Source organism: Nycticebus coucang, chromosome 2 (assembly GCF_027406575.1).
Source record: "Nycticebus coucang isolate mNycCou1 chromosome 2, mNycCou1.pri, whole genome shotgun sequence".
Lineage (NCBI taxonomy): Eukaryota > Metazoa > Chordata > Mammalia > Primates > Lorisidae > Nycticebus > Nycticebus coucang.
In genome coordinates, this window is record NC_069781.1 from 13942547 (window position 1) to 13970156 (window position 27610).

The following is a 27610-nucleotide window of genomic DNA, read 5'->3' on the forward strand; positions in this document are numbered from 1 at the left end:
AAAAGGTTAAGTAATATAGGTACTAGTTCCTCTTTAGAGGTTTGGTAGAATTCTGATGTGAAGCCATCTGGTCCCGGGCTTTTCTTTTTAGGGCAATTTTTCTATAGTTGATGATATTTCAGAACTTGATATAGGCCTGTTCAGCATTTCCACTTGATTCTGGCTAAGTCTTGGAAGGTGACTTGCTTCCAAGTATTGGTCAACTTCCTTCAGATTTTCGTATTTCTGAGAATACAGTTTCTTGTAATATTCATTAAGGATTTTTTGAATTTCTGAGGGGTCTGTTGTTATTTTGTCTTTACCATTTCTGATTGATGAAATTAGAGATTTTACTCTTCTTTTTTTTCCTGGTTAGGTTTGCCAAAGGTTTATCTATTTTATTGACCTTTTCAAGAAAACAACTTTTTGATTTATTGATCTGTTGTATAATCCTTTTGTTTTCAATTTCATTTAATTCTGCTCTACTTTTTGTTATTTCTCTTCTGCTGTGTTTGGGGTTGGAATATTCTTCCTTTTCCAGTTGCTTGAGATGTCCCATTAAGTTAACTTCCTCTCTTTCCGTTTTCTTTAGGAAGGCTTGCAGTGCTATATATTTTGCCTTTGCGGTATCCGAGAGATTCTGATAATTTGTCTTCATTTTCGTTTTGTTCCAAAAATTTGTTAATTTCCTTCTTAATCACGTCTATGACCCAGCTATCATTCAGCATAAGGTTATTTAGCTTCCATGTTTTTGTATGAGTATGCTGATTCCTGTTGTTACTGAGTTCAACTTTTATTCCATGATGGTCCGAGAAGATGCAAGGAATTTTAAAAAATTGCTGATTTTGGACTTGTGACCTAAGTTGTGATCAATTTTGGAGTATGTTCTGTGGGATGATGAGAAGAATGTGTATTTAGTTTTGTTAGGATGAAATTTTCTGTAGATGTCTGTTAAATCCAAGTGTTGAATGGTTAAGTTTAAATCTAAAATTTCTTTGCTTAGCTTCTTATTGGAGGATCTATCCAACACTGTCAAAGGAGTGTTAAAATATCTGACTGTTATGGAGCTGGAGGAAATCTAGTTGCTCATGCCTGTTAGAGTCTCTCTTATAAATTGAGGCACGTTCTGGTTTGGTGCATAAATATTAATAATTGAAATCTCATATTGAATATTACCCTTAACAAATATGAAGTGACCATCCTTATCCTTTCTTACTTTTGTAGGTTTAAAGCTTATTGTATCTGTGAATAACATTGCAACACCTGCTTTTTTCTGCTTTCCATTTGCCTGGAATATAGATGACCATTCCTTCACCCTGAGTCTATATTTATCTTTTAAGGTAAGATGAGATTCTTGTGTGCAGCAGATATCTGGCCTGAGTTTTTGTATCCAGTCAGCCAACCTGTGCCTCTTTAGAGGACAATTTAAGCCATTCATATTAATTGGGAATATTGATAAGCCTGGTAGAATTTTGATTATCGAGTTTTTCGAAAGTCCAGTGGACATTTTTAATCCTTTAGCCACTGTGGAAATTGGAATTTGATCAAAAGTGTCTGAGTGAGTTTACTTTTGTGGTGGAGGATTGCGCTGGTCATTATGGAGGATAGGTCTGAGAATGTCCTGGAGAGCTGGTTTAGTTATGGCAAATTTCTTCAACATGTGAATGCCATTAAAGCATTTAATTTCTCCATGATAAATGAAACTCAGTTTAGCTGGATGCAGGATCCTGGGTTGAAAGTTATTTTGTTTTAGGAGATTAAAAATTGATGACAACCCTCTTCTAGCTTGGAAGGTTTCAGCAGAGAGATCTGCAGTCATTCTAATATTCTTTCCTTTGTAGGTTATGGTTTTCTTACATCTGGCTGCTTTCAGAATTTTTTCCTTCATATTAACTTTAGTGAAGTTAATTATGATGTGCGTGGGGGATGTCTTATTTGGGTTAAATTGCTCTGGGGTTCTGAAACTGTCTGCTATCTGAATTTCAGAATCTCTTGGCATGTCTGTAAAGTTCTCTTTCATAATCTCATGAAGAAGAGCCTCTGTGCTTTGCGAAGCCGCTTTGTAACCTTTAGGAATTGCTATAAGGTGAATATTAGTTTTCTTTGAGTTATCCCAGAGCTGTCTGAGAGAATGATCCGTTTTTGCTCTCCATTTTGCTTCCTCTTTGAGAGTTTGGGAGTGTTCAAAAGTGTTCTGTCTTTAATGTCAGAAATCCTTTCTTCTGCTTGCTCCATTCTGTTTCTGAGGGATTCTACTGTATTTCTCAGATCTTTGAGGGCTACAAATTCTTGCCTCAAGGTGTCAAAATCTTTGGTGATTTTGTCTTTGAATTCGTTGAATTCATGAGACAACTTTTGAAATGCTCCTTGAATTTCTAATTCCAACTTTGCCTCTATTCTATTAATCTTATTTGCAATCCAAATTCTGAATTCGATTTCTGACATCTCAGCCATCTGTTTATGAATGAGATCTTTAGTTGTGTCTGCCATATCTACTCTGGTTATTCATGTTACCAAAATTTACCCGCTGATTCCTCCCCATGATAATTTTACATTGTTTGGCTAGATGAGCAGATACAGAGAAGTTGGGTTGGGGGGATCCAGGAGTAGTGCTTAATCAGCCCTTTGCCCAAAAGCTGAGACTAGTGTCTGTACCTTTTCCTCTGGAGCTTTGCCAAGGACCCGTTCAGTGCTATGGCCTGAGAATCTGGGGGCCTGTTTGGAGTGGTGGGGCTAAGTGGCTCTGTCTTGTTTTCAGCTGGTCTCTGTCTGACCCTAGTGAATCAGTTACTCTGGGTTGAAGTCTTAGCTGTGGAGAAATACCAGTAATGAAGTCACCCCACCCCCCTGAGGCAACAATTGGAAAAGGAAAATCAAACCTTCCCACAACCATACACCCAGGGTACCACTTTGGATAGTCCTCGAGTGATTGGCCCAATTCAAGAGGTCCAAATCAATTGTCCCAGCCACCATTGGTCTCAGGTGGGAGAGTTCAAAAGGTCTCCAGGAACTAGATAGCAGGGGTCTGCTGGCAGCTCAAGTATGACTTGCTCCATTTCTTTATGAGGTCAGAAGGACCCACCCAGCAAATAAATTAGTCTAGGAAGGTTGATGCCTCCTTCCCCACCTTGCTCCCCTGTTATACCCATTCACTGGTAACCCGCAGGGCTTTGACCCAGTTCCCTCCAATGAGCAGATGCTCTAGGGATTTGTGCCTGCCTGAGTCACTGGGAGATCTATGTCTCTTTAGCCAGGCCACTGTTCTCTGCCACCATCTGGCAGGGGGAGGTGAGATCTGACAACCTTGGGTGCTTAATGGAGGCTGGGGCAGTTCACTAAGTTCTAGCCCCACCCCAGATTGATGTTGCTGACAGAACAGAACAACTTCACAGAATTTGTTTCTGTCCCGGCTATATTCCCCTGTGGATCAGACACTGTTTGAGTTAACAGAAACTGTTATTCAGGCCCTGTGTGTCCCACTGCCCAGTCTTGTCTGCAGTTTGTGTTGGGGTGGGCCTGGGTAGAGCTCACATTCAGCTGTCAGTTCCAGCCTCTGCCTGCCTGACTTTATCTCAGCTATGATCCCCTGAGGGCTGTGTGCATCTTAGGCTCAGTAAAGTGGTCCTCTGGGACAACCCTGCCCTGGGAGTCTGCAGTCTCTGCACACATATTCTAGTCCCTGCACTCCGCCCAGGCCGGTACCACCTCAGGCATACTCTTTACTCACAGGGCCTGCGTTTCTGTCCCAGATCTGTTCCGCTATGGGCTGACCCATAGTGCCTGTGACCCTTCCATGGGAAGTATTAACCACCGCCTGAAGTTACGTTAGGTGGGGAAAGGGCTGTATCGAACTCAGACCCTTTCCAAAGAGTAATATAACTTTAAGTAAAGATCAGATGCCCAACTGAAACAGATATAAATCCAACAAGTGAATTCTCTTACCTTAGCCGATACCAGTATTTACCATTACTTCCAAGCCTACTGTTCGAGGTCTTTGTTATCTTACCCTTCAAAGGTTTAGAAGATGCATACTAAGCTTACCTGGGGCTTGTTATTTAGCCCAAAATAATGAAATCCTGTATCAATCTTCCCACTCTGCACAGAAACTCCAACTGCCTCTTAGGGAAATAGAATGCTGACCACTCTTAACTGCTTCCTGCTGAAGATGGATGGTGATATGGGAGAGGCAGCTAGAGTTCCCACAGAGGAGATTGATTGATTCAGGGTTTCCCTATTATGAAATTACCTAGCCTCCAAAAATCCTGTGAATAAAAGAAAAGTTAGTGAAAACAAATTCAGTGAGCATTCTCCAGTTGCCTGATTTCTTTCTTATCAAAAAGACAGGGGAATTCCAAGGGCTAGAAGATGGCTCAATATGTCCTTACTCCAATTGTTCCTGTACTATTAATTTTAAAGCATCCAGTTGTTCCATAGTTAATGGCCACTGCTCCACCCACACTGGATTATTACTCTTCGAGGATAACCTGAGAGCATATTTTGGGGCAGTGGCCTCTATGCTAAATTTGACATTTGCAAGGAGTTAACTTGAGGGGATGGTATGGTTATCACAGCATTCCATTGCTGGAGCAAATCACAACCCCATAAGTTAATAGCAATGTTGGCTATATATGGTTGGATTTGAGCATTCTGCTCTTCTGGCCCCAAGCAGGTCAAAGGCAAAATACTCTGAAAGATTGAATCTATAGTTCTGATGCCAACTAAAGTAATATCAACAACTTGTTTCGGCCATTCCCTGGGCCACTGATTTAGAGCCATAAGCGAAACATCAGCACCCGTGTCTAACAGGCCAGTAAAAGTTTTATCCTTCAGGGTGAGAGTCAGTTGAGGCCTACTCCTATCAACAGATGTTTGCCAGAATATATGGCTCATGTTACCAGGCTCACCACTACATTTTCCTTAGTACCTTGTAACTTAATGTGTGGCAAGAGTAGCAATTGAGCAATCTTTTGTCCGGTCAAAATTTGAGTTGGTTGGTTACCGAGATGATGATCAGTATTTCCCCTAAGTAATTCCATCAATAACATCTGTGAGGATGAACATTCCCTGAGATGTTATTTCACTTTTCCCAAGTAATAATCCAACAATACCTGGGGGCAGAGGACCACACACTCCTGTTTTCAATTCTTTTGCTCCCATGCTGGGAAGCAAAAGGACATTATCATATGCCGGTAAGTCCAAAGCAACACTGCCTGAGGTGGCATGCAAAAGAGACTGAACAGAGTGAAGTTGCTGGTGAGTGAGTACAGTCTCAGACCTGTGTTCTTTGCCTGAGGGCCCCGGGCTGGGCCTGCCCACTAGTTTTCCTGTGATAAAGGTGTTCCTTTTTTATCAAACTGAGAGCGGTGCTCATTCGTCCAATGGGGTGCTTTCTTAACACCTGGGACACAATGCAGGGGGTTTCCATTTGCTATAAGTCTTTTGTTCATTGTTTTTTCTATAGATCTTCCCTTTCCAACACTCTTTTCTCCTATGTCCCAATTTTCCACAGTAATGACATTTAGGACGGTATGGACTGACCCCTTCTTTTAAAGCGGCAGCAAGCAAATAGCTTTGTGAAATTGTATTCTTATATCAGCACATGCCCGTATGTATTCCTCTAAGGGAGCATTTTGTGCTCTCAAAGGTCGCAAGGCCTTTTGACACTCAGAGTTAGCATTCTCAAATGCTACGTTTGGAATAGCATGTCTCTAAGCCCCGGCTGGGCAGCGGCTTTATCGACTGTAGTTTTTAGTTGGGCTAGAAAGTCTAGTATAGGGTTCATTCCCTGACTGCATTATCTTAATAAAAGATTTAGAGATATCTCCAGGAGCCTGAACCTTTTACCAGGCCCTAAGACAGCACAGCCTTGTCTGGACCATGGCTATGTCATCGTAGTCATTGGACATCCCCAGCCACTGGCCAGAACCAGTGAACTGATCTGATGTTATAGAGATTCCTCTCTGCTGGTTTTGGCGACTCATCAGCGCAGCCTCCTCCTTCCACCAGGTTTTGAACTGTAAATACTGTCCAGACTCAAGAACAGTTCTGGCTATCATGTCCCAGTCATAAGGAATGAGGTGCTGCTCTTGTGCAAGCCCCTGTAACAGACTTCTAGAAAACGGAGATTGCATACCATACTGTGCTACAGCCGGTTTCAAATCTTTCATAACCGCAAAGGTGATCATATGGTGATCAAAACGTTGGCCTCCTTGAGGGTGTTGCAGATTGGGAGGAATATCAGTGACCGTAACTGGAAAAAGCCCTAAAGTGTCTTCCCAGTTAAAGTCACCAGTTTTACGCCCTTCTAACACAGCCTTCAAAACAGAAGTCACAGGTAGTTCATCTACATAGGGAGGTGCTGAGGGCACTATTGGGTGCTCTAAGTCGGCATTTCTGACCGTGAGACTATTTACCTGGTCTTCCATTTGTCTGATCTGCGCAGCCATGATGGCCATAGAGGTAATTCCTTGCTTATTTGTGTCTATCATATGCTCTTGATTCCCAGTTCACCTTAGGTCCAGCTTCCCTCTGAACCTCACTATTCTCCTCACTTTCAAATTCTGTTTGAACATCACTTTCTTCCTCAGTTTCTAATTCTTGCGACTCCCCAAACAGGAAGTTACCCATTGTTTTCTCTAAATGTCTTTGCTCACTTATTCCAAGCGAGGTTCCCTAGATTCTAGATTGGCCAAAGGTCCCACTTGCCCTGAGTGGAGTTTCCCTTTGGACTTCCTCCCACTGTCTACCAAAGGCCTCACTTACTTCCAAGTGTCACTTTCTCCCCTGGTGTCCTGTTGTGTTCTGCTGGATCCTGCCGACTACGCCAGATGTCGCAACCCTTAGTGGCCCTTATGGCCTTGGACTCGAACGCTGCAGGAAGGAACCAGATGTGACACAGATTAGAAGTACAAGCTTGCAGGAGGCGGGCTAACCTTGCTTGCAGGATAGCCCGGAGCAACCTCCGCAGTAGCCTTTTATTGACACAGCACAAGACAGGTGAAGGGAGTATTAGATAATCGCCATGGGTTTGGCTTTTTCTCTGCAAGGAGCACCTGCAGACGAATTGCCCGAGGGTCCATTGCCCAGCTGCTAATCATCTTGCTCAGAGATTGTCTAGCTCTTTGCGTCCTCTACACTTCTCCCTACTCCCGTTCCGCAGAATCAGCACAGACCAGACCTTGTGCACACCTCTGGAGAAAATGCCCAAGAATCTGGACTATATGGGGGACTTGCTTCCATACTTCGGGGTGAGAGTGGAGGGGAGTGCTGGGAGTTCAGAATTGCAGGTAGAGAATATATACAGTTTTATACAGTTTTATGCCTGGCGCGAGAGTGCCATGGCACCCTACCCTGTTTCCCCGAAAATAAGACGTTGTCTTATTTTGAGGTGTACTCCCAAAGATGCGCTAGGTCTTATTTTCAGGTGACGTCTTATCTTTCCTGTAAGTAGGTCTTATTTTCGGAGGATGTCTTATTTTCGGGGAAACAGGGTAGTAGGGGAAGGAGGTCCAGTTTTGAGATGGTCACTCCTGTAGGATAAAATGGGAGGACGTTTGAACTTGCTTGTTTCTATGGAGTACTCATGAGGGTACTCATGGAGCCCTTCTCATGGGGGTTGGGGCTCTTGTTTGCTAGGCAATGGATTTTGTACCTTTTATTTGTATCAGTTGCAGCTCACCTCAGCAGGGTTGATGTGTGTTCTTCTACCTTCTCTTTTGGCACAGGTCCAAACCATCAGCTTACTTGCCAAACTTCTGTCCTTTAACTGTCCTTCTGGATGGGAGCCTCTGTGGAAAGCTGGCTCCAGTCAGCCATCTTGCCACCACCTGCCAAGATTCAGAATTTTATATCATATGTTATAATATATGAAAGAAAGAATTCCTTTTTTGCCAGTATAAATCCATGTAGAATTTTAACTGGCTGTAATAGCTCCGTAGTGGCTTGCCTGTTCTACTTTGTTGTTGTTCTACTTTACCATCTTTGACTCTGCATGTGTTAGAAATATAAAATAAAACATTTATAAAGTGGGATGAAACTTTTCATCTCTGAAGGCTTATCCTACAAAGAAATTTCGAACTGCTCTTGATAATTTTTGTTTATTATAAAGCACATATGTAAGCATAAATTAATACTAGGAATAGAGATTTTTAGTGGAAAAAAAATAAAACCAAGAAGTAAGAAAATAATAATTTGCAATGTTAAATTGGAATTGGACCTCAATGAATCCCCAACAATTAAAAAAAAAAATTTGGAATTATCCATATGAACTCACTTTTTTTGTTTTTAATTATTATTATTATTATTATTTTTTGAGACAGAGTCTCAAGCTGTCACCCTGGATAGAGTGTGGTGGCATCACAGCTCATGGCAACCTCCAACTCTTGGGCTTAAGCGATTCTCTTGCCTCAGCCTCTCAAGTAGCTGGGGCTACAGGCACCCACCACAACACCTGGCTGTTTTTGTTGTTGTTGTTGTTGTTGTTGTTGTATGTAGTTGTTGTCTGGCAGGCCTGGGCTTGATTTGAACCCACCAGTTCCCGTGTATGTGGCTGGCACCCTAGCTGCTTGAGCTACAAGTGCCAAGCCTGAACTCATGGTTTTAAAAACAAAGATATTTATTTGCTCTGTCTCTTGAATGGGTCTAGAAGCATTGACAGTGAACAGAGATGAGCATACCTAGTACCCATGTGTTGGGTTTTCAGTACCATTTCCCACTAAAAATAAATGGCTGATTACAGGTGTGGGGCCAGAAAAGTGCTATCTGAGTCTGGGGCATCTTGTGTCAGAAAGTGAGGTAGCTGGCAGCGCCTGTGGCTCAGTTGGTGGGGCGCCAGCCCCATATACCGAGGGTGGTGGTTTTGGGCCCGGGCCCGGCCCCGGCCAAACTGCAACCAAAAAATGGCCGGGCGTTGTGGTGGGCGCCTGTGGTCCTGGCTACTCGGGAGGCTGAGGCAGGAGAATCGCTTGGGCCCAGGAGTTGGAGGTTGCTGTGAGCTGTTTGAGGCCACAGCACTCTACCGGGGGCCATAAGGTGAGATTCTGTCTCTACAAAAAAAAAAAAGAAAAAGTGAGGTAGCTATGAAAGATTTGCGGCACATATTCAAAGGACACAGGAACTCAATTTATAAAGGCTACCTACCACAGGCCACATTCGAGACAACTTGAAAATTACAAAGAATTTATAGTAATAGATACTGAGTTAACAACAACTGTGAGTCCATAGAGGAAAGGGAAGGGGAACAGTGAAAAAGAAAGGTAGAACTCTTCTTTGCAGCAGATGGTAATAAATGTAAAAGGAACGATTTAATTAGGAAATTACATTTTTGCATACCCAAATGTAATAATATGACTTAGGCAAAGATCATCATTGGGTGCTAAAATGGTTAGGTCGTTGGAAAAAGGATATTTGTAAAGAAAGCATCATGTCACAGATATTCCTGACTTAACTACTTACAGAAGGGAAAATAATTCTACAATACAGAGGTGTGGCATTTATCATGTTATCAGGTATCTCCAACTTGATGCAGTAGAACTATCCAACATTATCTTTGGTTACATCATTGTCAGAAATGAGGAAATAATCACAAATCAGAATGTGGAGCATTCTATAAAATAGTTTGCTTGTACTATTAAAAGAAGATACTGATAAGAAAAACAGAAAAATGAGAGCCTGTTCTAGCTTACAAGAGACTAAAGTGACAAAGAGTAATATGTATGGACTTTGATTAGGTCCTGGAGTAAAAAAAAAAAAAAATCTTATTAAGGAAATTTGAAAAATGAGAGAAAATTGAATATTGTTGAATTATTGACAGTTTTTTTGGGTGTGATAATGGTATTGTGGTTATGAGGGATTGTGACCTTTTCCTTAGGAGGTACAGTGAGGTATTTAGAGGCAAAGTCAAGATGTCTTAACTTACTTTCAAATGGTTCCACAAAAAACAGAGATGCAGCAAATATACCAAAATGTTAACTTTTGGTGAACCTAAGTAAGGGAATGTAGGAATTAATTGTTATATTTTTAAAATTTTCCTGAAGGTATTAAAGTTTTCAAAATAAAAGGCATATTCAAAAAGTTCATTGGTAACAAAATGTGAGAATCTGAAGAGTCTTAAGAGATCATCTGTCTCAACCCTTCATTTATAAATAGGAACACTGGGGTCCAAGGAGAGGAGGGGACTTGTCCCAGAATGCTGTGCTGGTTATTGGGAGAGCATAAAGAACATGAACTGTTGACTATTCTCCCTATTGCTACCAGCGACAGGGGTGTGAGTCCCAGTTTGTGGGGGTGGGGAGTAAAGAGAGACTTTGGGAGAAATGACTCTCTGAAGTCATGGTTAGGAGGGACTCCATTAGTGGAAACATATTGTTAGTCAAAGCCACAGTCAAGTTGGGAGGAGATTCTGACCTGAAACATAGGAAGGTGTTAGAGACCCAAGGTTCTGCCCCACTTACCTTCTTCTTTTTTTTTTTTTCTCTTCTCTCTCTCTCTCTTTTTTTTTTTTTTGTAGAGACAGAGTCTCACTTTATGGCCCTGGGTAGAGTGTTATGGCCTCACACAGCTCACAGCAACCTCCAACTCCTGGGCTTAAGGGATTCTCCTGCCTCAGCCTCCCGAGTAGCTGGGACTACAGGCGCCCGCCACAACACCCAGCTATTTTTTGGTTTGCAGTTCAGCCAGGGCCGGGTCTGAACCCGCCACCCTCGGTATATGGGGCCGGCGCCCTACCGACTGAGCCACAGGCGCCGCCCTCTCTCTTTTTCTTTTTAAGACAGAGTCTCACTTGTCTTTAACTTACTAGATTCTGTTATTAATTGATACTATTAATTGATACTACTCTTTATACTGATAATATCTGCATTGTAAAATACTTTAACTTTCTGTCCTCTTCTCAGTTTACATGCTATTTTAGTTGTGTACTTTGTTTTATCTAAGCTTTACAAGTTTACAGTCATTTACTGCATAAAGACATTTCAGTGATGGACCACATATACAATGGTGGTCCTGTATATTATGATACCATATTTTTACTGCACCTTTCCTGTGTTTATATATACAAATACTCTTATGATCACACAGTGATGAAATTGCCTAACAATGCATTTCTTAGAGCATATCTGTTTTGTTAAGAAACACATAACTGTATTAAATGTTGAATACTATTTTTATAATGTTACAACTTTTAATATTCCTTTGGAGTTACCCATAACACTTAACACTCTCTTTGTTCTTTTTCTGTCTTAATCTCTGATAATTTTCTTTTTTCCTGAAGAACAGCCTTTAGAATTTCTTTTAGTACAAGGTCTGCTGGTTGCATAGTATGTTTTTATTTTTCTGAAAGTGCCTTTATTTGCATTCATTCCTGAAAGATATTTTCACTGGGTATAGAATTCTGTAGTGGAAGGTAATTTGAAGTTATTTGAAGCATTGAGGCTTCAGCTCCTCAGTTTCCTGGCTTCCATTGTTAAATATTGAGAGTTGTCAGTCTGTCCCTCCTTTGAAAGTAATCTTATTTTCTTTTATTTAAATTTTGTAACAATTCTGTGAGGTGTAGGTTTATTTTTGTTTGTAGAAATGAGAAAAGAAATTTAGCATAATTTGTGACTGTCAAATAGCTGGAGAGTGGTAGATTAAGATCCAGGTCTGTCAGACATCCAAGCCTGTACTTCCTCTCCTTTGTCTTACTACTTCTCACCAAATAAAAACACATTTAGGCTCAGCGCCTATAGCTTGGTGGTTAGGGTGCCAGCCACATACACTGAGGCAGGTGGGTTCGAACCCGCCTGGGCCTACTGAACAACAATGACAACTGCAACAAAAAATTAGCTGGGCTGTATGTGGGTGCCTATAATCCTAGCTACTTGGGAGACTGAGGCAAGAGAATCATTTAAGCCCAACAGTTTGGGGTTGCTGTGAGCTGTGACACCATATCACTGTATCCAGGACGACATAGTGAGACTCTGTCTCAAAAAAAAAAAAAAAAACCCACATTTATTTAATAGTACTTATTGAGCTCCTCTTATATATAACTGCTATGGACTGAGGCATATGCCAAATTTTTGGATGTAGTTCTGGCCCTCAATTTATAGTTTGGAGAAAAAGCATGCTGAAAACATTCAAGCTGTAATATGAGGCAATATATGATTAATAGGTAGAATTGTGGATAGCTTGCGGTAATTACTGAAGGAATTTATGCAAAGAGAATTTTACAATTGACTGGAGTAGTCAAAGAATGTCCTGGAAGGAGGTGGAATTTGATCTGAATCCCAGGCAGAGTTGGGTATTGAAATTGTAGAGGCTGTTTTGCTCAGGGGCAAATCACATGAAGTAAGGCATGGGGAACTGAATGATGGATTTGGGGATTGGCAGCAAGGTTTATTTGGCTCTAGCAGAAGTTTATAAGTATCATTGTTGGAGATAAGATTGTATGTGAGGTGTGTTTTGTTATGTAGCATCATATATTCCTCTTATTTGTCTTTTAGGGAGCTCTAAAGGAAACCCTTGTAGAGTTGTTTGGGTGGAGTGATAACAATCATTATTTAGAGGACAAGAGCTTAACTTGATTTTATATTCCAACCTGTGTTTCAATTATAGCTGTGTTACTTCCTCACTTATACCATGGCTAAGTTAGTTATATTTTCAAAGGTTCATTTTTTTCACCCGTGAATTGGAAAAATAGTACTTACCTCAGAGTTGTCGTGAGGATTAAATGAAATAATATGTGTAAGGTACTTAGAACAGTGTACACATTATGAAATAGTATGTATAATGCGCTTAGAACAGTAAGCACTATTTAAGGATTAGGCATCATTTTATTATTGTTGTCATAATTATTAAATGATATTATGTATGCTAGTATTTACCCCAATACCTGGTACATGGTTAATCACAATTCCAGTCACCGGTACAAGGCATATAGGATAATTTTCTTGCTACCTCTTCATCTGACATAGGAAATGTAAAACTTTTAAAGTTGTATTTAATGTATAAATATGCTGTAGTTTACTTAGGTTATTTCCATATTGCATTGTTTTTGTGATTAGATAGTATGTCTCATTCCTAATCCACTCCGCAGTTAATTCATTATATCAATAAAAATAACAGTGGAGAAAGCATTCTATGTTAAGAATCTCTAGTAAGCTGGCGGCGCCTGTGGCTCAGTCGGTAAGGCGCCAGCCCCATATACCGAGGGTGACGGGTTCAAACCCAGCCCCGGCCAAACTGCAACCAAAAAATAGCTGGGCGTTGTGGCGGGCGCCTGTAGTCCCAGCTACTTGGGAGGCTGAGGCAAGAGAATCGCTTAAGCCCAGGAGCTGGAGGTTGCTGTGAGCTGTGTGAGGCCATGGCACTCTACCCAGGGCCATAAAGTGAGACTCTGTCTCTACAAAGAAAAAAAATGTGGGCAGTGCCTGTGGCTCAAGGAGTAGGGCGCCGGTCCCATATGCCGGAGGTGGCGGGTTCAAACCCAGCCCCGGCCAAAAGAAAAAAAAAAAAAAAAGAATCTCTAGTAAGAAGAGAGGTAAGGAGATAGTGTTAGATTTGTGATAAAACACTGTACTATTATAGAAAGCTAAAAGATGCCACAGGAAAGATGTAGGGATTGTGCAGGTTGCTGAATTCAGAAACATTATCCATGGGCAATGTTTAATTTGTCTTCTTCAGGAAATTGTTTGCAACCTGAGGATGCTAACTAATCTTCCACCATAAGTATAAACAATAAAAAACTGCCTTGTTGTTAAAATTTTATTCTAAGGGAAATTATATAAAGCCATTGAAGCATTACAGCTGACAGGCTAGAATGAATTTAAGTGAAGGCTTATTGATCTTTAAGAAGTTGAAAAGCAGGGCGGTGCCTGTGGCTCAGTCGGTAAGGCGCCGGCCCCATATACTGAGGGTGGCGGGTTCAAACCCAGCCCCGGCCAAACTGCAACCAAAAAATAGCCGGGCGTTGTGGCGGGCGCCTGTAGTCCCAGCTACTCGGGAGGCTGAGGCAAGAGAATCGCTTGAGCCCAGGAGTTGGAGGTTGCTGTGAGCTGTGTGAGGCCACGGCACTCTACCGAGGGCCATAAAGTGAGATTCTGTCTCTACAAAAAAAAAAAAGAAGTTGAAAAGCAAATATGTCAGAGAAACCAGTGTGAATTTGCAATATTAAAATACCAGTGTCTTCGTATATTATTTTAAAGGACAATAGGAAATAATTAAATAATGGATACCACTTGTGTATTTCTTTTAAGGTTAGAATAGTTTAGCATTGGACGGTGCCTGTGGCTCAATGGAGTAGGACGCCAGCCCCACATGCTGGAGGTGGTGGGTTCAAACCCAGCCCCAGCCAAAAACTGCAAAAAAAAAAGAAAAAAAAACAGTTTAGCATTAAATCAAATGCCTTTAGTGAAAATAACCTAAGAAGAAGCTCAGTATAGTTTTAAATGAGGTTTAGCTTTATGTGGTGACTGTTTATTAAGAATCATGTAGATTTGCATTGAGTAGAATGATTTCACTAGAGCATGCCTGTCAGTGGACATGCTTTAAGTTGGGGGGAACTAAACACCCGGTACTGTTTCTTATATTATAGATCTCTGTGGTCTAATTACTAATGACTTAGTCTAGTGATTTTCAAGTGGTGTGTTGTGGCGCTTGTGAGGATCTTAGGTGTGCCCTGGAAAAAAAAAATTTTTTTTTTTTTGATCAACATAATTTAAGTGTGCTGCAGAAGTTTAACTATAGGTTCAAGTGTGCTGTGAGATAAAAAAGATTGAATAATACTGATTTTAATTGGCAACTGTTTTCCCTGTTTTAATTGGCAACTTAAAAGAATTCCTTTAAATGCTGTGTATTGTTTTTCCCATTTCTTTTCCATATCCTTTGTGTTCTTATAAATTGGCAAGGGAATATCTCTGCATATGGTTTGTTATTCTTGGAATAAGATACTTTTGTTCCCCTTTCTGGTCTCTGTTCCTAACCTTTAACCACTCTGTTAACAGATGGTCAAATTATCCTTCTATTTTGTCTTTTTTTTTCCAGTTTGGCTGGGGCCCGGTTTGAACCTGCCACCCTCGGTATATGGGGCTGGTGCCCTACTCATTGAGCCACAGGTGCCGACCCTGTTTGGTCATTTTGAATAACTTTGTTTTGTAAAAGACTAACCTCTAACAGTGACTTAAAATTTTATATGACAGTATCGTTTAGGATTGTATACATTTCTTCATTGTGACAGTTTTGATTCTTGAAACTTCTTTTATCTTTTGGGTTGAGTTTGTGTTTGTATAGTATAAGACTAAATAGAAAGCCTAACCTTACATTTTGCTTACTTACTTTTTTTAGAGACAGAGTCTCACTTTATCGCCTTTGGTAGAGTTCTGTGGTGTCACAGCTCACAGCAACCTCCAACTTCTGAGCTTAGGCAATTCTCAGCCTCCTGAGTAGCTGGGACTACAGGTGACTGCCACAATGCCCGGGCTATTTTTTTTTTTTTTCCTTCAGTTTGGCTGGGGCCGGGTTTGAACCCACGCTATCCACTGAGCCACAGGTGCTGCTTCTACATTTTACTTATTGATGAAGATCTCTTCCTGTCACCTTCATCAATTTTTTTTTTTTTGGCGGTTTTTGGCCGGGGCTGGGTTTGAATCCGCCACCTCCAGCATATGGAGCCGACGCCCTACTCGTGTAGAGTGTAAAGTGTTTTGTACACTCTGTGGAACATTGGAGATAAAAAATGAAGGCTATTTGCCCAGGTAATCATTTTACAAGATTGTCATGTAATTGGGGGAGTGATAATAGTAGCAGTATTTGCAATTTATATGAGTAATTCCCTTAAATGAATTATCTCTGAATAAAGCCTCTTTAGAAAGAATAGGTGTTGACATCTCAGTTGAAGCATACCGTTACAAGCTTGGATTTGCTAATTAGTTCCTAAAGGATGTTCAGCACAGCAGCAATGACCATGGTACTAATTTGCATGGAGTCTAGTAGAGAGAAATCCTTGTGGCAAAACTGTTAAGTTATGAGTCTAGCTGTGCTGTGACTGTAGAGAATGATGAAAACTTGCATATATTCTCCACCAGAAGTGTCAGGAGTCATAGTTGTGTTATCAATCATTTATTCAATTGTATACTCATTTTTTAAAATTTCAGATTACTATGAGGGTACATGCAATTGGGTTACCTTGTTTGTATTTTTAAGGTAAAGTCAGAGATGCAGTTGTTTCCTTCACCCAGGAAATATACCTGTTTGTTGGTCTCTTTGGGTAGGAGTGGGAACTTGGGGAAATCACTGTCTCCCTCCTTCCCCTCTTCTTGAAATTGAGTTTTTCTCTCAAGTGAGCCAGTAGTTGTTAATCTGCTAGTTACAATTTAGTATTGAGCATGTGTGATGCTTGTTTTTCCATTCCTGTGATACTTAGGAGAGTGTTCTCCAAATCCTTCCAAGTTGTTACAAAAGATACAAAAGCTTATTCATTTGGCAAAGATTTGAGAGCCTACTTCCTAGCCCCTATGAATATGGGAGTAAACAAAAAGCAGTATCTGCCATCAAGTAGGATACAGTTACAGAGTTGGTAGGTGGTAAAAGATAGTCAAACTAGTGCCCTGGTAGCATAAGAGTGAACTATCCTGGCTTAGTTCTATTTTTTTTTTCTTTAGTTTTCTTTGAATAGAAGTCTAGCCATCAGACCTGAATTTACATTTAATCTCTACTATTTACTAGTTGTGGGATATGGTAAGAGTTTTTAAAATTTATGAGCTTGTCTTTCCATTTGCAAATGTTGAGACTTTGAAGCTCACAGGATTTGTTTATGATGCTGAATTTGCTTTGCTTACTACTTTATAAAAATTGCTTTATATAATGCTGTATGAGAATATGTATGTATTTAAGACTTCAGTTTATTCACTGATTAGTATCTTGCCTGGTATGAAATGTTCCTAGTTCTAGTCTGTCTTTAATGTTATCTTGTTTATTTGAGGATAATATTTTTGATAGTAATATGATCTATCTTGGGAAAGCCATGGAGGTCTTAAAGAGTGTTTGACAGGTGAATAACTTTTAACCAAGTAATTGAATCTACTTTTTTACATCATTACATGTGTTTGTTCTTTTCCCTCTGCCTCTCTCTTTTTTTTTGGAAGGGGAGACTCATTATTACTTAGATAGTTGGGCTGTTTAAAGCCTTGCCGCTGATAAATATAAATCTAAAGACTTTAGAAGTTTGAAGTTTGTTTTTCCCTGGAAATTCAGACAAGGGGGCCCTTTTTACCTATGAAAGTCATTCTTCATTAGTGTTTATCATTTACGTACTGTTTTCCTCACGAACCTCTGGGTCAGAGGTAGGTGAATATAAAGTCCAATATGTACCATATTAATTGGAAATTATAAAATGCAGTAATGGAAACTCATAAGAACAAATTCTTTTTATAGTCTTTTCTCTGAAATGTTAAATATGTATATGCATTAAGTGGCTAAGTTAGTTGTTATGAAAACTCTAATTTAAAATTTTCTAATAACGGAGTAAATCAATCTTCCTCCCTCCCTCTTTCTCTTTCCCTTTCCGTTTCTGTTTCCCTTTCCCCTCCCCTCTCCCCCTCCCCAATCCACTCTCCTTTCCTTTTTCCTTTCCTTTTTTTGAGACAGAGTATTGCTCTATTACCTGGGTTAGAGTACAGCTGTGTCATTATAGCTCACTATAACCTCCATAGCCTGGCCCAAGAGATCTTGCTTCAGCTTCCTGAGTAGCTGGGACTACAGGTGCATTCCACCATGCCTGGCTAATTTTTCGACTTTTTTGTAGAGACAAGGTCTCACTATGTTGCTCAGGCTGGTCTTGAACTCCTGGGCTCAACCTATCCTCCTGCCTTACTTTCCCAAAGTGCTAGAATTGCAGGTGTAAGCCACTCACTCTACTGTGCCTGGCCTTGTTCTTTTTCTGAGCAAAAGGTTGGAAAAGTTAATAAAATTGACTTGGAAATGTCACAATTCATGGGAAAGAAGATTCTTTTTGAGTTGGTGCCTGTGTTTTGGGGTTTAAGTGAGAAGTCATTTTGTGAAAAACTAATTTATTTTTTATAAGTTGTAGAAATTTTTGTTTCCTTTCCAGTATACAGCATGCTAAGAGTACTTATTAAATTGCAGTTTTGTGAATACTGTTATATTTGGATATACCACGAGTTAAGTCATGGTCTATGAATTATACTCAGACATAATAACACATAATAACTTAGAATACTGTATTTATCAGTAATTCAGTATTTTTAAGTTAAATACGTATTAGGGAAATAGTGTCAACTGTTCATGGTTGAGTGGATTTGACCCTGTCTCCCCCAAATTATACTTAATCAGGAAGACCAAAATTTAATTTTGTAAAAATTTAATATAGGTTAAGAATCTTTTTAAAAAGTGGAATGTAATGTGCACGGTATTGAATAATGGGTTAACCATAATCCTTGTTTATGAAACAGTCGCACTGGTCTATATATAGCCTGTTTTTATTTTTATTGATGGATTGAGACAGATTCTTACTCTGTTGCCCTTGTTAGAGTGCCAGGGCATCATAGCTCACAGCAACCTTAAACTCAACCTTAAACTCTTGAGCTTAAGAGATCCTCTTGCCTCAGTTTACATGCCTTCCTATCAAAGAATTCAAACCTGAAGTCTTTGTTGATCTGTGTTCATAATTCTCTTGATTTCTGTTTTTTATATGGCTTTTTCACGTCTTTGTGAATTCTTAGAATACTTTTAAATTTGGGACTTTGTATTTTTACGTAATGTATTTCTAATACATATATATTCATATTGTTGCATGTCATTGTAGTTAATTAACTTTGCTGAATAATCCATCACATTAATGTTCAGAGTTCATTCACCTATGAATGGGCATTTTGCATATTTTCCAGGTTTTTGCTTGTGAATAGTTCTGCTATGAACATTTCAATACATGTCTCTTTTAGTACATGTGTAAGTTTCTCTTGGTGTATACCTAGGACAAAAATCCCTGGATAACAGGGTATGGTATTATTCAATTTGTGAAAATAAGACTGAATACTTTTTTTCTGCCATCAGTATATAAAGGACCCTGTGGATCCATGTTCTTTCTTGCTTTTGGTATTTTCAGACTTTCTAATTTTTTAAAGCCTGAATGGATATAAGATGGCATTTTATTTTTATTACATTTCTTTGATCACTTTTGTTATTAATATATTGTTTCCACTTTATTGGTTTTCTGTTTTTTTCTTCTCTGAAATACTTATTTATGCTTTTTTCTGTTCTTCCCCTCTCCAAGGTATTTTTTTGATGACCCATAGTTCTTGATTTTAATATATTCAGATTTATTTTATTCTTTAATAAAACGTTTAAAAATGAATTTTTCTATACCCTAATTTAAAATTTTAAAAATGTACTTCATTTATATGCTCTTCAGCTTATTAATAGCATTCTTGTGGTAGATACCCATCTCTCCTGTGATTTTTATATATACACTGTTCTCTAGCAGATTTGAAATCTTGAGTCCCCTTTCCCCAGCATGAATGCATGTACATAATAGTGCACATACACCTTGTGTTTTTTTTTTTGTTATAGTCTGAGACAGGGTCTCACTCTGTTGTCCAGGCTGGAGTGCAGTGACCTTCTTATCGCTCGCTGCAGCCTCTAACTTCTGGGCTCAAGTGATCCTCCTGCCTTAGCCTGCATAGTAGTTGGGACTATAGTCATGCACCACCACACCCAACTAATTTTCCTATTTTTTTTTAATAGAGTCAGGGTCTTGCCTTTTCTCATGCTGGTCTTGAACTCCTACCTTAGCCTACCAAAGTGCTAGGATTATAAGTATGAGCCACCACATCTGGGTCAGTTTGTACTTTTTTATAATCATCCTTTACATGCTGTTTTTCTGCCAGAAAAGTGGACCTGGAAAACTTTTTGTGCTTTGTTGATAAGATTGTGATTGTTGCTATCACAAAAAATAACTTATGTTTGTATAGTGCTTTATCTAATACTTTTATATATATTTTCTCATTTAATTCCTAACTAAAACTTATGTGATTGGCTAGCCAGGTTATAGTCCCACTTTAATGCTGCTTTTCTTCTACAGTGGCAAAGTTCTGTAGTTGCCACAGAGACTGAATAGCCTTCAGGGCAACAATATTTACTGTTTTACCTTTAAAAAAAGTTTGCCAGCTCCTGCCCTAGAGTAAGGCCTATTCTAGATCCCTCCCTAATAGTTTACTGTGTCCTAGTTGAGGTCTATAACCAAGTCCTGACAAAATCTGCAGGGGAGACAGAATTTAGAGGCAGTTCTGCCAGATTACAGGGATTTGAGAGACCATCTTGGGCTCTCCACGGATCTCTCCTAATAAAAGTATTACTGGACTTTTAAAAAATTTAAATTAGAATGTTTGGGGCAGTATTACCTCCTATCATGCCTTTTGGGACCTTCATAACAATGGCAGTGATTTTATACCTGTTACCCTCTAATACTTTGAGTTTTGAGTATCTTTGGCTACTCCCCAAATCTATGATGGAATATGTCTCATTCCACTTAAAAAACAAGAAAAAACAGCAATTTACAATCTTTGATGGGAGAACTTTCTGCTGTCTTCCACCTAGTATCAATATTTAGTTAATATTGAGTAGTCATTTTACTAATCCTTGAAGCTAAGATAGTTTCCTGCTGAAGAGGACCAAGTTTTTTCTGAATTATTTTATCTGTGGACTAAATGTAAAAAGTATCTTAAAATTATAAATTATTTAAAGCATATAGGCAAACTAGAGTATGATAAATAACTGTATACTGACACCACACATAACTTTTCCACATCTTAATGTTTTACCAAACTTCTTATTTTTTCTTCTAAGACATAGTGGCTCAGGATATGTACTATGTATATATCCCTTCTTGATCCTGTTTTATGTCTCCTTTTCTCAGAAGTAACCTCTCTCCTGAATTTTTTGTCATTGCCATGAATATTTTTGTACTAAAAATGTATATCTATATCTCTTTCCATAAATTGTATGTAACCTTTTCCAAGCTTATATGAAAGGCATTACTTTGTACATACTATTTTGCAACTGGCTTTTCATCAACTTTATTTTAAAGTTTAGACATTATGAATTGCATCACTGTCATTCATAAACTGTGCAGTAGATATCTTCATTGTCTTGTTGATGGACTTCTAGGTTTCCAGTATTTTTTAATTTTATTTTATTTTATTATTTTTTATTGTTAAATCATAGCTGTGTACATTAGTGCAATCACCTGTACCCATTCTAAGATGCACCATAGATGTGGCCCCACCCATTACCCTCCCTCCACCAAAGCCTCCCCCCTCCCTTCCCCTTCCTTGGCCCTTTCCCCATAGTCTTGTGCTATAGTTGGGTTATAGTCTTCATGTGAAAGCTATAATTTAGCTTCATAGTAGGGCTGAGGACATTGGATACTTTTTCTTCCATTCCTGAGATACTTTGCTAAGAAGAATATGTTCCAGCTCCATCCATGTAAACATGAAAGAGGTAAAGTCTCCATCTTTCTTTAGGGCTGCATAGTATTCCATGGTATACATGTACCACAATTTGCTAGTCCATTCGTGGGTTGATGGGCACTTGGGCTTCTTCCATGACTTAGCAATTATGAATTGGGCTGCAATAAACATTCTGGTACAGATGTCTTTGTTGTATTGTGACTTTTAGTCTTCTGGGTATAAACCTAGTAAAGGAATTATAGGATCGAATGGCAGGTCTATTTTTAGGTCTCTAAGTATTCTCCAAACATCCTTCCAGAAGGAACGTATTAGTGTACATTCCCACCAGCAGTGTAGAAGTGTGCCCTTTCCTCCACATCCACGCCAACATTTCTGGTTTTGGGATTTTGTTATGTGGGCTACTCTTACTGGGGTTAGGTGATATCTCAGAGTAGTTTTGATTTGCATTTCTCTGATGATTTAGGATGATGAGCTTTTTTTTCATGTGTTTGTAGATCTTGCGCCTGTCTTCTTTAGAGAAGTTTCTCTTCAAGTCCCTTGCCCACCCTGAGATGGGGTCACGTGTTCTTTTCTTGTTGATACGTTTGAGTTCTCTGTGGATTCTGGTTATTAGACCTTTATCGGAGGTATAACCTGCAAATATCTTCTCCCATTCTGAGGGCTGTCTGCTTGCTTTACTTACTGTGTTCTTGGCTGTGCAGAAGCTTTTTAGTTTGATCAGGTCCTAGTAGTGTATTTTTGATACTGCTTCAATTGCCTGGGGAGTCCTCCTCATAAAATATTCACCCAGGCCGATTCCTTCAAGAGTTTTCCCTGTACTTTCTTCAAGTATTTTTATAGTTTCATGTCTTAAGTTTAAATCTTTTATCCAGTGAGAGTCTATCGTAGTCAATGGTGAAAGGTGTGGGTCCAGTTTCAATCCTCTACAGGTTGCCAGCCAGTTTACCCAGCACCATTTGTTAAATAGGGAATCTTTTCCCCACTGAATGTTTTTAATTGGCTTGTCAAAGATCAAATAATGGAAAGTAGCTGGATCCATCTCTTGGTTCTCTATTCTGTTCCAGACATCTGTTTCTCTGCTTTTGTGCCAGTACCATGCTGTTTTGATCACTATGGATTTATAGTATAGTCTGAGGTCTGGTAGCGTGATTCCTCCTGCTTTGTTTTTATTGGTCAGTAATGTTTTGGCTATTCGAGTTTTTTTTTGATTCCATATAAAACGAAGTATTATTTTTTCAAGATCTTTAAAGTATGACAATGGAGCTTTAATAGGAATTGCATTAAAATTATATATTGCTTTGGGTAGTGCTTTGGGTAGTATAGACATTTTAACAATGTTGATTCTTCCCAGCCATGAGCATGGTATGTTTTTCCATCTGTTAACATCTTCGGCTATTTCTTTTCTTAAGGTTTCATAGTTCTCTTTGTAGAGATCTTTCACATCCTTTGTTAGGTATACTCCCAAATATTTCATCTTCTTTGGCACTACTGTGAAAAGAATAGAGTCCTTGACTGTTTGTTCGGCTTGGTTATTGTTGGTATATATAAAGGCTACAGATTTATGGGTGTTGATTTTGTAGCCTGAGACATTGCTATATTCCTTGATCACTTCTAAAAGTTTTGTAGTAGAATCCTAGTGTTTTCCAGATATATGATCATATCATCTGCGAAGAGTGAAAGTTTGATCTCTTCTGACCATACGTGGATACCCTTGATCACCTTTTCTTCCCTAATTGCAATGGCTAAAATTTCCATTACAATGTTAAAGAGCAATGGAGACAATGGGCAACCTTGCCTGGTTCCTGATCTAAGTGGAAATGATTTCAATTTAACTCCATTCAATACGATATTGGCTGTGGGTTTGATGTAGATGGCCTCTATCAGTTTAAGAAATGTCCCTTCTATACCAATTTTCTTAAGTGCTCTGATCATGAAGGGATGCTGGATATTATCAAAAGCTTTTTGTGCCTCAATTGAAAGAATCATATGGACTTTATTTTTAAGTTTGTTTGTGTGTTGAATTACATTTATAGATTTACGTATATTAAACCAGCCTTGAGACCCTGGGATAAATCCGACTTGGTCATGGTATATAATTTTTTTGATGTGTTGTTGGATTCTGTTTGTTAGGATCTTATTGAGTATTTTAGCATCCATATTCATTAGTGATATTGGTCTATAATTTTCTTTTCTTGTTGGGTCTTTCCCTGGTTTGGGGATCAAAGTGATGTTTGCTTTGTAGAATGTGTTGGGTAATATTCCTTCTTTTTCTATATTTTTGAAGAGGTTTAGTAGTATAGGTACTAGTTCTTCTTTAAATGTTTGGTAGAATTCTGACATAAAGCCATCTGGTCCTGGACTTTTATTTTTAGGGAGATTTTGTATAGTTGATGCTATTTCAGAACTTGATATAGGCGTGTTCAACATTTCCACTTCGTTCTGGCTAAGTCTTGGTAGGTGGCGTGCTTCCAGGTGTTGGTCGATTTCTTTCAGATTTTCATATTTGTGAGAGTAGAGTTTCTTGTAGTATTCGTTAAAGATTTTTTGAATTTCTGAGGGGTCTGTTGTTATTTCATCATTACCATTTCTGATTGATGAAATTAGAGATTTTACTCTTTTTTTCCTGGTTAGGTTGGCCAAAGGTTTTTCTATTTTATTGATCTTTTCAAAAAACCAGCTTCTGGATTTATTGATCTGTTGTACAATTCTTTTGTTTTCAATTTCATTTAATTCTGCTCTGATTTTGGTTATTTTTTTTCTTCTGCTGCGTTTGGGGTTGAAGTGTTCTTCTTTCTCCAGTTGCTTGAGATGTTCCATTAAGTTATTGACTTTCTCTCTTTCTGTTTTCTTGAGGAAGGCTTGCAGTGCTATAAATTTCCATCTTAGGACTGCCTTTGCAGTATCCCAGAGGTTCTGGTAATTCGTGTCTTGATTGTTGTTTTGTTCCAAAAATATGGTGATTTCCTTCTTAATCTCGTCTATAACCCATCTATCGTTCAGCATAAGGTTGTTTAGCTTCCATGTTTTTGTATGGGTATGCAGGTTCCTGTTGTTATTTAGTTCAACTTTTATTCCATGATGGTCTGAGAAGATGCAAGGAATAATTTCTATTTTTTTAAATTTGCTGAGGTTAGATTTGTGGCCTAGGATGTGGTTGATTTTGGAGTATGTTCTGTGGGCTGATGAGAAGAATGTGTATTCAGTTTTTTGGGGATGAAATGTTCTGTAGATGTCTGTTAAGTCCAGATGTTGAATGGTTGAGTTTAAATCTAAAATTTCTTTGCTTAGCTTCTTTTTGGAGGATCTATCCAGGACTGCTAAAGGGATGTTAAAATCTGCAACTAGTATGGAAGTGGAGGAAATCGAGTTGCTGATGTCTGTTAGAGTTTCTCTTATAAATTGAGGTGCGTTGTGGTTGGGTGCATAAATATTAATAATTGAGATCTCATCACATTGAGTATTACCTTTAAGATATATGAAGTGTCCATCCTTATCCTTAATTATTTTGATTGGTTTAAAGCCTATTGCGTCTGCGAATAGGATTGCAATGCCTGCTTTTTTCTGCTTTCCATTTGGCTGGAATATAGATGACCATCCCTTCACCTTGAGTCTGTATCTGTCTTTTAATGTAAGATGTGATTCTTGGATGCAGCGGATATCTGGCTTGAGTTTTTGTATCTAGTCCTGCAACCTATGCCTCTTTAGAGGACAATTTAAACCATTCACATTAATTGAGAGTATTGATAAGCCTTTTGAGAGACCGCTGGACATTTTTAATCCTTTTGTGAGTGTGGAAGTTGGAATTTGATCAAAAGTTTTTTGGGTGGGTTTACTTTTGTGGTGGAGAATTACGCTGGTCTTTAGGGAAGATAGGTCTAAGAATGTCCTGGAGAGCTGGTTTAGTTGTGGCAAATTTCTTCAACATGTGAATGTCGTTGAAGTATTTAATTTCTCTGTCATAAATGAAGCTCAGTTTAGCTGGGTACAGGATCCTGGGTTGAAAGTTATTTTGTTTTAGGAGATTAAAAGTTGATGACCATACTCTTCTAGCTTGAAAGGTTTCAGCAGAGAGATCTGCAGTTATTCTGATATTCTTCCCCTTGTAGGTAATGATTTTCTTTCGTCTGGCTTTCAGAATTTTCTCCTTCATATTAACTTTAGTGAAATTGATTATGGTGTGTCTGGGGGATGTCTTATTTGGGTTGAATTTGTGCTGGAGTTCTGAAACTGTCTGCTATCTGAATTTCAGAATCTCTTGGCATGTCTGGAAAGTTCTCCTGCATAATCTCATGGAGAAGAGACTCTGTGCCTTGTGAAGCCACTTTGTCACTTTCAGGGATCCCTATAAGACGAATATTGGTTTTCTTCAAATTATCCCAGAGCTCTCTGAGAGAGTGGTCTGTTTTTGCTCTCCATTTCTCTTCTTCTTTGAGGGTTTGGGAGCGTTTGAAAGCTTTGTCTTCAATGTCAGAAATCCTTTCTTCTGCTTGCTCCATTCTGTTACTGAGGGATTCTACTGTGTTTCTGAGATTTTTGAGGGATGCAACTTCTTGTCTCAATGTGTCGAAATCTTTGGTCATTTGGTCTTTGAATCCGTTGAATTCTTGAGATAACTTTTGGAATTCTAATTCAATCTTATTTGCTATCCAGATCCCGAATTCAATTTCTGACATCTCAGCTATTTGTTTGTGCATGGGGTCTTGTGCTGTTTCTGCCCCATTGATCCTTGGGGGAGTTGATCTACTCTGATTATTCATATTGCCAGAGTTTTTCTGTTGATTTTGCCTCATGATTGTTTTTCACCGTTGCCTCTGGCTGTCCTCAGAGTTGGGGAGGTGTCTCTCCAAGATTAGACCCCAGCGAGATCACTCTATTGTTGCTGGATCTTTGTAGGGAGTGACCCTGTGTAGTTCCTCTGGGGCTGCTATAGCTAGGGAGTTCTGGTTGTGGAAGCAGCTCTGGTTTGTGGCACACCCGGATCCAGCAACAGGGCTGGGGGTGGTGCGCACGGTTCTGGGAGTGCCAGGCACCCAGTGACTTTGCCTCAGAGAGCCCAAGGCTCCGGCAGTCTCTGGCCAGGAGAAGAGCTCTGCCCAGAGGCAGGGAGGGCTCCAAAGGGCACGCAGCTACCAGAGTCCCTGTCCAGATGAACAGGCCAGTGTGGAAGCTGTGAGGACACAGGAGGGAGGACACAGGGTTGCTGGCTCCGGCATTTCCTGGTCAGGGAATGTGGAGGCCCGGTGGGTGCGGGTCACCGGTCAGGGGTCACTGCACAGCTCTTATGGAGGTCTGGGCGGTGCCAAGCCCAGGAGTTTGAGGTGGCTATGAGCTGTGACGGCACGGCACTCTACCGAGGGCAATAGCCCAAGGCTCTAGTGTGCCAAAACCGTCTCACTCTGCTCCTAAGGATTAAGGCTGTAAGGCAGTTCAGTCCAGCCTTTAGGCTGCTCAGTCAGTAGGTTACTTTGACCCGCCCAATCCTTGCTCTGATACCCTGAGGGCGGAGCTTTCCGGGGCTGTTCTTTCACAATGGCTTCCTGAGCCCAGCTCAGTGGCTCAGTCTGGGGCCCCAGACAGTGCCCAAAGTTCTCCACACTCCTGCTCAAGCTCTCCCCAAGGCAGTTCAACTGAGTGCCAAGTCCAAGAACACCGAAACAGTTCACAGGTAAGGCCTTTCTGGTTTGCAGTCTCACTGTTGCTTGTACTTACGGTTGCCGGCATGATTAGGTCAATCGAACACATGCAACCACTTGCCAGTTTTCCACTGTTTTTGTCCTCCTCTTGGGGTCCAGAAGTCCCTTGCTGGCTCCCTGTATTCTCAAAGGGATGATTATAGGCAGATCCCACCGGCCAGAGATGCCTGGAGTCTTGTCTCCCCGGACTCGCTGTTCCCAGTTGCAGGGAAGCTGTTACTCGGCCGCCATCTTTAATCTCCCTTGGTTTCCAGTATTTTGTGTTTGTAAATATTGCTGTATTGAACTTACTATCTGTCTTACTGGGTATATATGTTGGTGTTTGTCTTCTCACAGAAACAATATGGTTGCTTGATAAGGTATCCACATCTTTGACTTTATTAGTTATTACTAAATTGGTCCCCAACATTTTTTTTTTTTTTTTTGAGGCAGGGTCTCAAGCTGTCACCCTCCGTTGAGTGCTGTGGCATCACAGCTCAC

At 39.7% G+C, this 27610-nt stretch overlaps 1 protein-coding gene across 12 annotated transcripts in view; it reads left to right on the plus strand.

The window, feature by feature from the left end:
* STRBP (spermatid perinuclear RNA binding protein) overlaps positions 1-27610 on the plus strand; it is a 211782-nt gene that overhangs the window by 37863 nt on the left and 146309 nt on the right. The window contains exon 2 of one of the 12 annotated variants that reach the window (XM_053563007.1): positions 1966-2065. The exons of 10 other annotated variants lie outside the window; for them this stretch is intronic. The gene's annotated coding sequence lies outside the window, so the exon portion shown is untranslated. Of the gene's footprint in view, positions 1-1224; positions 1320-1965; positions 2066-27610 lie in introns of those variants that run through there. One more of the 12 variants, XM_053563011.1, reaches the window with a different exon arrangement.